General features: G+C 43.5%; 1 protein-coding gene across 2 annotated transcripts in view; it reads left to right on the plus strand.

Annotated features, from left to right (window-relative positions):
• Positions 1-13,952, plus strand: part of MACROD1 (mono-ADP ribosylhydrolase 1) — a 505,697-nt gene that overhangs the window by 442,614 nt on the left and 49,131 nt on the right. The window lies entirely within an intron of this gene.

Below are 13,952 nucleotides of genomic sequence, written 5' to 3' on the forward strand. Positions count from 1 at the left end.
TACTGTCATCTACATGACATAGGCCATTTATAAATACATGTTTGTAGTTCAAATTCTACTGCCTAACTGCTATGGAGCGTCCTAAATTAGGTTGGAGCAACATGGGCCCTTTATTTAGAAATACCCATGTTAAATACTTTATTGTATTGATCCAGTTCTGATTATAGTCACGGTGCATGTAATGTGAAAAATACTCTACTTCAAATGCCAATAACTGAACAAGTCACACAACCCAGTCACAGATATCACATGGTAAGTGGACACTACGGGGTCTATGCATCATTAGTGTTAGTGGGGATGCGGAATCTTTCAATATGTAACGCAGCGTAACGCTGCGCTACATATTCAAGTTCCGCCCAAATGCAGGATCCCTCAGTCTTTCCGTGTTGGCACCTGCGCAACCTCCTCCACGATTAAGGAGGAGGTTGCGCACACTGCATCTCGCAATATCCGCCGGCAAAGGTCCAGCCATGTGACACTACTAATCCCCCCATCAGGCAGTAAAATATAAAGAAAATATGAAGTCATGTATTACAATAATATCCATCACAAAAATATTGAAATATATATATATATATATATATATATATATATATATAGATCTATTATATACACACACCTTAACAACTACATATGTACCTATATACAAATCTATATATCAATAAGTTATACATAAATTGCACTATTACATCTATTACATATTAATGATAAGGGGGGAAGGAAATATAAGGAATGCGCCAACACTTTGGTACATTATCATATAATCATACATATAAAATGAATGTTATCTTACCATCACATTTACCAATGTTACTTAGCTACAGATAATTTAATAATTAGATTTAATTACTACATTTTTATACTTTTATTCACTTATTATAATTGTATATACTTTTATTTACTTATTATAGTGCAGATTTTCATTCAGGCTAATTTCATTAGCTCCTCTCTGCTTCCCGCAAATGAATAAACAGGAAAGAGAGCAGGAGTTTAGCCGCTGACAGGGGAGGGGTCCTGCAGCGAGGTTAAATTTGAAGGTAAGATCCTTCTTTCTAATTCTAACACCATCTGAGGATGGCGTTAGCTGCGGAGGCAAAATTCTGAAAAATGATTCCCTTCAGAGCTTGATGCATAGCCTGCAGATCGCAGTCCCATTGGCTAGTCATGGGACTACGATGATGCATGTTATTTGACTCAACGGAGGAGATTTCTGCGATATCTCCTCCGTTAGTCATGTGATGAATAGCTTACATACTTAGAAGATGCAGAAACAGTCGTTTCCGCATCTTGGGCCTCATTCATTAAGGATCTTAACTTAAAGAACTTTTTATTTCAGTCTCCTGGACAAAACCATGTTACAATGCAAGGGGTGAAAACTAGTTTTCTGTTTTGCACATAAGTTAAATACTGACTGTTTTCTCATGTAGCACACAAATATCAACTTTAAATTTCAGTGTACAAATAAGCTATCAAGTATTTGTGTGCTACATGAAAAAACAGGCAGTATTTAACGTATGTGCAAAACAGAAAACTAATTTTCACCCCTTGCATTGTAACATGGTTTTGTCCAGGAGACTTAAATAAGAAGTTTCTTAAGTTAAGATCCTTAATGAATCAGGGCCCTTGTAAGTAACTTTTAGCTTGATGCATAGACTCCTAAATTTCTATAGTTGTGTAGTTGTTCATCTTTCAGTGATCTCAGCTTATACATCATACATTTGGAGCAGATGGTGAGACCTGCAAAAACCACTTAAAAAGCAGGGCCGTTTGTATAGGCAACAACTTAACTCTGGAACATGGCTCTGCCCCTGGAATTTAGGCGCAATTGGTAGCAATGCACTATATAATATATGGCTTTTTGTACATTTCTTCTCATGTTATATATCATATGTATGGGGCCAGGCTGTGAGGTAAGCTTGAGTGGCCCGGTAAGGCTCAGTTTAATTAATCAGCTGTCCCCCATCGACTTATAATATCACACTGTCTGTCCAATGACAGTGACTTCTGCTACGTATCAAACAGGAGCTGACAATTCTTGCTTCCCATACACCACATTCATTTCAGATTGATGTTCAGGCGCTCGGTCTGTCACTCAGGACCCTACGTCTGTATTTCCAGCTAGCAAAGGAAGTAACGCTCCAATTTATATTCCGGGTGCCCAAATGCTGTTCTGACAGGCAGCAGAGCGAGGGAGACAATTGCTTCTAGCTCCTCTTTGGCAGCTGGGAGAAGTCCCCACTATGCAATCCTACAAGCCAGCAGAGGATAGTTGGATGGTAGATAAGGTAAATTAGTATGGTACTGAAAGGGGTTGGCCCCCTTCATAACTTTGCTATGAGAGCCAGGCTTTTCCAGTTCCCATAATACTCCCTGCTGCCAGACCTGGATTGCAGGACAAAAGGAGCTGTGCCACAGCAGGAGGATTGAAGAGGTGGCAGATTGACCCTATGTATTGTTTATCTTACCACGAGGCTTATTTAAACACTGTGGGAAACTGTGTATAATTACTTTAAAGGTATCATTATCCCAGAAAACCACAAATTAGATTTATGAAAATGATCCCGATCTTAGGAACTATACCATTGTTCAATACATGACAACTTAAATCAGTGTTTTGAAAACTAGCAGAGTTGTACATCAAGGTTCATCATAATAAAGAGATGATATAATTGCAATGGAACAGAAGAAGTAATGGAAACATATGGTGCTTAGGCGTTATCAGGAAGTATATCTGGATGCATACATTATACACATAACAGCATTATTGACATTGTGTGAAACGTTAACTAGGGACAAAATCATTAGTCTGTGTCTCTCATATCCAGAGGTTAAAGGATGGCAAATGCATGAAGATATTGTCCTATTTTGACCTCAATTTTGCTGGAACTTGTAGAATCATAAGGACACGCCAAACTTAGCTGTAGCTAGGGGGCAAAGAATCTGTCAGGGAGAGATAACCGCCATCTCAGCACTGATCCAGATGGTTCAATAAAGTAAAGGTTCTGACTTGCATTCAGAAGTACACAGGTTACTGCTCTTCTTTAATGCATTTGGAATAAACAACTATTTGTTTGTCTTTCACCATAATGTGATTTCTGCCTGGATTGGAAAGCGCCTATACTTCCTATTATCTATAGTAAGGAATAATACAGACTTTGGATAAATGTTTCTTTAAGGATTCAGCAGCTCATAACTACCAGTGGCAGCCAATGCATCAACAATGGGCCCCTGCAGCCACTATGGGCCCCTGCAGCCACTATGGGCCCCTGCAGCCACAATAGGCCCCTGCAGCCACTATGGGTCTGTGCAGCCTCTATGATTCATTGCAGCCACTATGGACCCCTGCGATTTGTGACCATCCGCTTAGAGGCCCCCTGCTCTGCTCTTCCTAATCTGCTGCCGGCTCCCATGCCTGTTCAGAAGAGCATAGCATGGGCCCTTCAGCATTGAGTAGATACATCCCCTGAAAGCCAAGCTGCTATGAAGCCCAACGACGGCTAGTTACCCTCACTGCATGAGAATGAAGCATGAAGCTGTGCTGGTAAATCTACATTTAAAGAGGGTTTTTTGATCACTGGGAAAATCTGGGGTAGTCTATGATGGCATTGTTACGTGATTATTTTAGGATATCATCATCATCACCATTTATTTTTACAGCGCCACTAATTCCGCAGTGCTGTACATGTTGAGGTTATGTCATTGAAGGGCCCATTTAGCGGTGATATCAACAATTTTTTTTGTTGCCTCTTATATCATTGGTAAAATAATCTGTTCTTGTTGCAATTTCACACATGTACAGTGGAACTAAAAACCCAGACTTGAGCTTTCAGTTCCACTTAGTAGTAAAAAAAAAAAGAGGGTACAAATATCAAATAATCGTTTTTTCTTCATTTTCTTCTGTTTTCACCATCCAGATGATCAGAAGAAGGATTGCAGTGCTACATGTACATCTGTAATCCTTGTTAAATAGGCTTCCCCAGTTTTCGGCAGCAATAAGGCATTTCTCCCTTGTAAATATATCCCTGAACAACAGCCACAACCCCTAATTGTAAATAACAAGTGGTGTTTTTCAAGCATTACCAGAGGAGAAATATAATTGTTCGCAAATCATCATCTTATTGATTGGGGCGATATGAAAACAGTATGAGTGGGCATCTAATTTAAGCTTTATAGCACACTGCTTTCCAATGAGCTCTACAATGTACCAAGCTTGTTGTATATGCACAGTTTCCCCATTGAAAATCCATGATTGCACCACTTCTGTGGAGGCGCCCGTGGAGAATGAAGATTCCTCCAAGTTGGTACAGACATTATCTATTTTATTGTTTAAATACCAGGGTTGGGCTATGTCATACTTGCCTACTTTTAGGCACTGAAGTTCGAGAGATCCCGGACAGGGGATGTGACTAGAGGGAGGGGGCAGGGCGCGGTCAATTGTGTCATTGTGGCCCCGCCCACCACGTAGAAAATGATGTTTTGATGCGGGGGGACATGGACAAAATGACGCGATTCACCACAAATTGCATTATTTTGGCCAGGTATTTGCCGTATGAGGGAAGCTTGCCTGCTCTTCCAAGAGACTGACCCGGATTTCGGGAGTCTTCCGAACATTCCGGGAGAGTTGCCAAGTATGTCCTATGTGCCCTAAAGCAGTATGGTCAAGACAGTATACTGCAATTTTGTATCATCAGTTCTTTGCAACTTCCAAAATACAACCATGTTGAACACATCATCTGTCACTTTTTGTGCTATATGCATATTGCATTTTGTAAATGGGGAAAAATATGTATGTGTGTAACTTAAATCGTTGTTAATTACATTTAAACAGTGTATCACAACATTTTAAAAATAGCTTATTTCTTCACCTTGTAATAGCGGTAGTTTTCATACTTAAGTTTGATACAAATGGTTGTAATTACTATTAGTGGTAATTACACTAATGACGGAGGCTAAATTAAGGCACACCCGCTTCAAGCCTCATTAACATAAAGAACACACAAGTCGGCACAGCGGTAAATACTTCTACTTTTAAATAGCTCTACATCATTAGTAACGATTTTCTCCTGCACTTTAGAGCAGCCAATATAGAGTGTGATATATGTATTTTAGTCTATTTTTTTTATTAGCTGGGTTATTTTTATTTTTCAGTATTCACTTTTACGTTCCTCTTACACTTTAGCCCATATGCACAGCTGATGTATGTCCTAGGTCAGGCACCTCTGTATATAACTTATTCATTCTTGTCTGTACTGTAGGATGCATTTAACATTAGCTGCATTTTGTTTAAAATATTCACAGCTGTCTGTTGGATATAGAGTGCTATCTGTAGGTTGTACACAGCTGCCTGCGGGCTATATGCTCCTGCCGCAGGGTATACAAAGCATTATGTAGTCTATACACCACAGTCTGTAGGTTATACAGAAATTTCTGTAGGTTATAAAATAAAAAATTTAAATTATACACAGTGGCAAATGTCTATAAACAGCTGTCTGTAAAAGACTCTTGGGTCTATGTTATGAAGCAGTGCCTGTGAATTATTAATGGTGAGAATCATAAAACGGCATATATTTTAGTGGTACCAAAGTTACAAACACACATTTTTTCATAATATGGTGACTTTCTATAAATTAATACATGGCAGTTTGAACTATACAAGACTATAGACTATACAAAAATGCATGTAGAGAGTACAGGTATTTATTTGCTGTTGGTGACCATGTGGGTGCACTAGGCATAAAATTGCCTATTAATTGCAAATTGTATTTTATTAGCTGTAGATTGTACATGGCTATCTGGATGTTTTATTTTATTGTCTGGAGATTGCATACAGAAATCTGCATATTTTATTTTATTATCTGTAAAGTATACACAGCCATCTGTAAATTATATGTTCCTTTCTTTAGATCATACATAGACTGTGTTTAGATTATATACTGCTATCTCCGAGTTGTATTTTATGAATGCAGATTGTACACAGCTATCTGTATTTGTCTGTAGACTGTACATGGCTTTCTGCAAGTTGTATTTTATTATCTGTAGCACACAGGCAGAGGCAAAGCTAGCAAGCTGTGGGCCCCGGTGCAGGGAAGTTAAGAGGAGGGAACCGGGGCCCACAGCTTGCTACTTCCTAGTGCAGCGACCCCCCATTATCTCCATGGGCCCCGGAGCACCGCATCATTGGTGGTTCTGCCACTGATCACAGGCTTTACTACCAAAGTAGCAGGCTGTGCAGCTGTTAGGCCAATGGGTGAGGAGGTCCACCACCTGCTGTCAAAGCTACCTGTTTATATGTGGGGTTTTATGTTTTGTTCGTCCATTTGTGTCATATGGGGTCTCTTAGAAAACGTTGCTATGGTATAGTTGCGCCCCTGCTGTAGTTTATACACAGCCATCTCTAAATTGTGTTTTATTGTCTATAGAACATGGCTACCTTAAGGTCTGCCACCCGGTTCTAGCTCAGTCTCTCTATGCTCAGGTTCCTGTGAGCTAAGTGACAAGCAAGTATCCCTGGACATGCTAATTTGGGGGTCTATTTATGACTCACCGCAAACTGTACACCAGTGGTTCCCAAACTTTTGCAGTTCGCAGCACCCTTAGTGTCTCCAAATTTTTTCAAGGCACCCCTCCAAAATAATTACTGAGCAGTCCTGTTTTAGAAGTAGTTGGGTCAAAAAATTGTAATATGTATTTAGGTCACGACAAAAATACTTATTTAGTTGTATGCAAAAATGCCCCCTCTGCATCCAGGCACTCTGCCCCCTCTGCATCCAGGCACTCTGCCCCCTCTGCATCCAGGCACTCTGCCCTCTCTGCCACGCTGTCCCCTCCTCTGCCCTCTGTCACGCTGTTCCCTCCTCTGCCCTATGTCACGCTGTCCCCTCCTCTGCCCTCTCTCACGCTGTCCCCCTCCTCTGCCCTCTCTCACGCTGTCCCCCTCCTCTGCCCTCTCTCACGCTGTCCCCCTCCTCTGCCCTCTGTCACGCTGTCCCCCTCCTCTGCCCTCTCTCACGATGCCCCCCTCCTCTGCCCTCTCTCACGCTGTCCCCTTCCTCTGCCCTCTCTCACGCTGTCCCCCTCCTCTGCCCTCTCTCACGCTGTCCCCCTCCTCTGCCCTCTCTCACGCTGTCCCCCTCCTCTGCCCTCTCTCACGCTGTCCCCCTCCTCTCCCCTCTCTTACGCTGTCCCCCTCCTCTGCCCTCTGTCACGCTGTCCCCCTCCTCTGCCATGCTGTCCCCCTCCTCTGCCCTGTCACGCTGTCGCCCTCCTCTGCCCTCTCTCACGCTGCCCCCTCTGCAGCCCTCTGTCACGCTGCCGCCCTCTGCTGCCCCCTGTCACTCTGCCCCCTCTGCAGTCCTCTGTCACGCTGCCCCCAGGCACGCTGCCCCCCTCTACATCCAGGCACTCTGCCCCCAGGCACGCTGCCCCCTCTGCAGCCCTCTGTCACGCTGCCCCCTCTGCAGCCCCCTGTCACGCTGCCCCCTCTGCAGCCCCACTGTCCCCCTCTGCTGCACACTGTCCCCCTCCGCTGTCACATTGTCCTCCTCTGCCCCGCTGTCACACTGTTCTCCGCTGCCCCGCTGTCACACTGTCCTCCGCTTCCCCGCTGTTACACTGTCCTCCTCTGCCCCGCTGTCACACTGTCCTCCTCTGCCCCGCTGTCACACTGTCCTCCGCTGCCCCGCTGTCGCACTATCCTCCTCTGCCCCGCTGTCACACTGTCCTCCGCTGCCCCGCTGTCACACTGTCCTCCTTTGCCCCGCTGTCGCACTGTCCTCCTCTGCCCCGCTGTCGCACTGTCCTCCGCTGCCCCGCTGTCGCACTGTCCTCCGCTGCCCCGCTGTCGCACTGTCCTCCGCTGCCCCGCTGTCTCACTGTCCTCCGCTGCCCCGCTGTCACACTGTCCTCCGCTGCCCCGCTGTCACACTGTCCTCCGCTGCCCCGCTGTCACACTGTCCTCCGCTGCCCCGCTGTCACACTGTCCTCCGCTGCCCCGCTGTCACACTGTCCTCCGCTGCCCCGCTGTCACACTGTCCTCCGCTGCCCCGCTGTCACACTGTCCTCCGCTGCCCCGATGTCACACTGTCCTCCGCTGCCCCGCTGTCACACTGTCCTCCGCTGCCCCGCTGTCACGATCCTTTTCACTCTGCCCCGCGCCATCCATGAAAAAAAAAAAAGAACACAGAAACTTACCAATCCGCGCGGCGCTGGGACCCAGCAGACTCCTCTCTCCCGCAGCTGTCACTGAATATCGACGTCAGTGACAGCTGCTGCGGGAGAGAGGAGTCTGCTGGGTCCCGGCGCCGCACGGATTGGTAAGTTTCTGTGTTCTCTCTTTTTTCTTTTATGGATGGCCTGCGGCACCCCAGTGACAGCGCCGCGGCACCCCTGGGAGCCGCGGCGCACACTTTGGAGGCCGCCGCTGTACACATAAATTATCAAATTATCATCCCTTATCGATGCTTTTTGCAGCAATAAGGGATGAAGTTTTGTTTCTATTTATTAGAAATTTATCCTGGGACAACGCATCCGATAAGAGGCTGTCCCGGCGATGACTATATAATAGTGACAGCTCCAGGTTCTGACCCAGTCGATATTGCACATGCACAGAGTCAGTTTAGTTAGTGAAGGGAGGCGAGGAACATGAAGCCTGCCGAAGATCCCTCTCCTGCAATGCTCTTCCAATAGATTAGAACAGCTGACACCATCTTCAGATGGCGCTGACAATCGGGGACACGACCAGAAAAGCGATCCCTTTCAGAGCTCAGTTAATAGATCCAGACCATAGTGCCCATTGAGAATAATCGAGACTGCAGTATTCCACGGTAACTGTGCCGAATGCAGGAAAAATCTCCTACACCAGACTAATGATAAATAATCCCATAACTTAATTTTGGCTTGGCATGATTTTTGGCTTAATTAGGCCCCTTAGTAAAAAAATAAAGTTTGTGTAATTTTAGGCAAGTAAGTGTAGGGGTATACAGTTACTAGTATTATATTAAATGGGTGCCAGATTATTTCTCCTGCTGTAAATAAATTAGGTGGGACTTTATTTACACTTCCATCTTCACACTCATACTCCGTTAACTTAGTTACTATAGGTCCATAGATTGTAAGCTTGTGAGCAGGGCCTTCTTACCTCTCTGTCCGTTGTACCCTGTATAGTTTTATTAGTGTGTTTGTTTTCAATTGTAAAGCGCTACAGAATTTGCTGGCGCTATTTAAATGAATGGTGATGATTATAGGCAGTGCACTTATTTGGTACAAGAGCTGACATATATCCTTGACACAGGTTATTTGCACTCACTTGCATGTCACAAGGCTTGTTACGCTCTCGCTTATACTCAAGGAGCAATACAATCTTTCCATAATTAGCATAATACATTTCAGGAATCTCCTGGAGGGTCTTTAGGGTAATCACCCCACAAGATATCCTGTTCCCTAAAGAAAAAAGCAGTACCCCTCTCTCTGTTTCTCAGTGCTGCAGTGCCCATAACTATGTTCTGATCTTCAGAGATTAATGCACTGCTGCAGAGCAATACAAAGCAGTTAGCAACAACTCTGTTTTTCAACTCAGACCAGAGAAGACCACGTGTTGTACTGGCTTTGGTGCAGCATCTTGATCTTGGTTCCACTTGGGCCAGGGGAGTATTTCACTTTCCCCTTCCTTAGTCTCTAGGTCCTGAGAGTCCTCCATATATATTGCAGATGGGTTGTTTCCATCCAATCAATAGAGCAGTCCCCCAGAATATGTCATGTCCTTAACGTGGTAGTCCTCCGAATTGGGCAATGTTAGATTTTTCTCTTCCCTTCAATGCAAAAGGCTGGATCCTCCCCCTTACTCTTGCTATTCTCTCAAGTGGCATATGCTATGGAGTAGATACAAGTCTTGGGAAAGCCAATGTAAACCATGTCCCAAATACCAGGGTCTCCTTTGCTTCCTTTTCCAATGGGGCGCTTCTTAAACCCTACTGCTTAGTCATTGGTGGCCATTAGTGGATCTTGTCATAAGTGGCCAATACGGGCTTTGCTTTTAAACATGACCCATTCTCACACTACCGGTACTTTACTTAGCTGTGAACTATATCTGTAGTTCTTTATTTTCAACCTCCACTTTCTGCTTTCTCAGGTGTGGCAAGAGCTTCAAGACCTCTCCAGAGAGCTCTTTCCAGGCTCTTTCTAGACTCCACTCTGTCTGACGTTTTATTTTTGGTGTTTTCTGGGGTTGACTCCTCTCCACTCACCGGCATGTACATTTTCAGTAAGCTCAGTACTTGCTTCATCTTGGCTAGACCACGGCTTCAGGGCCTAGTTAGATAGTTAATTAGTTAATGACTCCTTCTGAGCCTTTGTTCCACAAATTGTTCTTTTTTAGGATGACTCTCCACTTTCACTTTTCTTAACATGTGGAAGTGGCATGCATAAAGTTCTCCAAAGTAACCTGGCGTTGAAGTCCTTTTAGTAAGCAAATGTCATTGGTCCCCCCATATCTTTGGAGGCAAGATGTATACAGTTGCTACAAACAGTCAACAGTGACCCTCTCTGTTGCTCCCATCTAACAGTAGGGATACTTAGTCACTGGCGCAGATGTGGGGTGACTCCCAGTTGATTGCATCCTCTATGTGTACAGTGGTGCATAGTCCTCCACAACACAAAGGTGCTATTGAATTCCTCACTTTTTAACCTTTTGGTGGAGTATTTCTGTAATAGCTGCACTTTGAACACTCTCAAGAATGCTTTTTGTAGTATTTTCGGTGAGGTATTTTACCTATAAAGTTCATTTGTGGGTGCAAACATCTAGATATGGTCAAAGATGATGTCCCAAAAATATTTCTTCAGTTGGGTTTACTGTAACGCTGCCTTGCTTTGCCTTGAGCTTTGTGCTTTTGGGGTGCTGCAAATCAAACTGCCTTGTTGGGCATTATTTGGTCACCACTTGCTTGCGGGATGTAGGTGTCTTCACTGAATAACACCTACCTCTAAAGTACCTTTAGCTCTGCCACAAGGTCCTAGCTCAATCTCCCTCACCTCAGGTTCCTAGAAAATAGGTTTAGCAGCACAGACAGCTTTAAAAAGTGTAGTGCTGTACATTAGCAGTGTTGTAATAAATGCACACCAGACCATATATAAATAAGATTGAACGTTATCTACATCTCCTAACTTCACAGTCCAACACAGTTCATTTAGTTACTTTAGGCAGTGCAGTTACTTGGCACAAGAGCTGACATTGCCTCGTAATGGGACTGTCTTTCACTTTTCTGCCACTGCACACTTGTGGTCACACCAGCTGACTTACTCACACTGGGTGTGACTGAGTCATCCTTTAGTCCTCAGCTACACTTGTAACATTAGCAAGTGTAGTTTCGCACTCCACTGGTGTGTCTCAAAGCGAACACCAACGCTCACACTATGTGACTAACAGACAGTACAGGTTAACAGCCTCCTTGCAGTGCATTCCTTAGGCTGGGTACACACTAGACAAAATATCTCCCGATCAGAATGCCAATTCATGTGTACACACTAAACATATTTTACATGATTTACATTTAAATCTGTGCTCTTCATCTGTCATAACCATCGGCTGAAAAGATTGTGACTCTGCACACTCCACAGAGACTTACGGACACTGCCGGCCATGAGAGCATAACACACTGCAGAATTGAAACAAGATTATTCCATCAGTGAACGACATTTTTAGTCCGGTTTAAAAATCAAATGGAACTATATGATGTGCTTTGGAACGATAATAGTTGCAGCGTACACACTGATACGATATCTGTCCGAACGGTAGTTTAGCCGTTGGTTGGCCCGATAATCAGCTGAAAACACTGTAGTTTGTATCCAGACTCTGAAGGTTTGGAGGCATGGGGAAAATCTTATTGTATGATGGAGGGAATTCCATAGAGTAGGTGCAGCCCGAAACACATCATGTGTGGTTGAGAGACACAGATCTTGGCAGAGTGGAGGGATCAAATTGGAAGATGTTTTGAGACAAGGGAAGAGATACAGGTTAGTAGATATTTATTAATGATTTTGTACGTTAATCATTCTGTAAAATACAGGTAACCAATGTTGGGACTGATAGAGCTTTAGAAGAACATTTTAATATTACATTTGAATAGACTGTAGAGTTAAAGTATGATTAGGGGAAGGCCAGTAAAAAGGGATTTGCAATAGTTAATTAAAAAAATTCTGAGTGCAAAGTAAAGTATTTGCAGTGTCTTGTTTGAGATATGTACATTTTCTGGAAATGTTTCTTACATGTGGGTAACAGACATTTCTAAGGCAAGGATGACACCTAGGCAGCAAGCTTTAGAGCTAGGGTTTATTGTCATGTTGTCAACAAAAATAGAAGTGCCAGGCAAATAGTTTCTGTTGACTGGTGGAAATATTATTAGCTCAGATTTAGAAAGATTTAGTTTGAGGTGGAGAGAAGACATCCATAATTAAACAGCAGAAAGACTTTAAATAATGTGGGCCAACACAGATGGTGAGTGATTAGCAGAGGATAGATACATTTGGGTATCATCTGCATAGAGGATAGAGTGTATAGATAGAGATGAGGAGAGGGCCTAGGACAGAGCCCTGTGATACTCCACCTGATATAGGTAGCAGAGAGGAGATGGATTCAGAGGCAGACTCAAGGAGTGGTTCAATAAGCAGGATGAGAACCAGGATAGCATAGTGTCCTGAAAACCAAGGGAACATGGCATTTATATGACAATTGAGTGGTTAACAGTGTCAAACGCAGCAGAGAGGTCCAGAGTTAGAAGCATATAGTGGCCTTTAGATTTAGCTGTGATCAAATTATTAACTACTGTAGTCAGTGCAATCCCTGTGGAGAGTTAGGAATGAAAGCTTTACAGAAGAGGGTCCAATAGGTTGTGTGAGGAAAGGAAGCATGTGAATTAGTGTAGACAAGCCTCTGAAGAAGCTTGGGCAGCACAGTGGCTTTGTGGTTAGCCCTTCTGCCTCACAGCACTAGGGTCATAAGTTATTATAGCCTTATCTTTGTGGCGTTTGTATGTTCTCCCCGTGTTTGTGTGTGTTTCCTCCCAGTGCTCCGGTTTACTCCAAAAACATACTAGTAGGTTAATTGGCTGCTGAGAAAATTAACACTAGTGTGTCTATGTTAGGGAATTTAGAGTGTACACTTCAATGGGGCAGGGACTGATGTGAATGACAGATATTCTCTGTACAGCGCTGTGGACTTGGTGGCGCTATATAAATAAATGGTGATGATGATGAAGCTTGGTGGGGTCTGGGGGTTTTCAAAATGAGACGGTATTGTCAGAGCTTGGGTCTCAATTAATCTTTCTCAGAATAAGTGTAATAACTGCATGCTTGAATATTGATGGAAAGTGGAGAGAGAGAACAAGTAACAGGTATCAACAAACCCTGTCACTCTGATATCAAGGATTTGAACATTCAAATATATGTTTCTACCTCTATATTAACCCTTTTCCATGGTACAGTATATTTTTGATAAGAAAAAGAAATTAAAACTTTAGTGGTCCATGCCTCACCAATAAATATGCCAGTGTGGCTTTTAAAGACCAGTCTGGAATACTGGTGATTTATTTGGATGTCTGAGGTCATAAATAGAAGGACAGAGGGTTCCTTAGTTTCCCTTTGGTGTTGCAGATTCACTGAACACTACCTAACGCTGACGTCTGGCTAAGGTGGAGGCAATGCTCAGAATATAATACGGTGAGAACTGCTTTTTGTTAAAGAATAAGAAAGATACACCTTCCCCCCATAGACACTCTGGAAAAGGGGGAGTTACATAAAAAGCAAAATGTAAAAAAAGAAAAAGAAATTAAATGGAAAAAGTAAATAAAATTATCTTATTTCTATCCTACATTATTATCAACAGCTATTTATATAGCAACACTTATGCCGCAGCGCTGTACAGAGATCACACTCACATCAGTCCCTGCCCCATTGGAGCTTAC

The sequence above is a fragment of the Mixophyes fleayi genome, chromosome 10, assembly GCF_038048845.1.
Source record: "Mixophyes fleayi isolate aMixFle1 chromosome 10, aMixFle1.hap1, whole genome shotgun sequence".
NCBI classification, from domain to species: Eukaryota; Metazoa; Chordata; class Amphibia; order Anura; family Limnodynastidae; genus Mixophyes; species Mixophyes fleayi.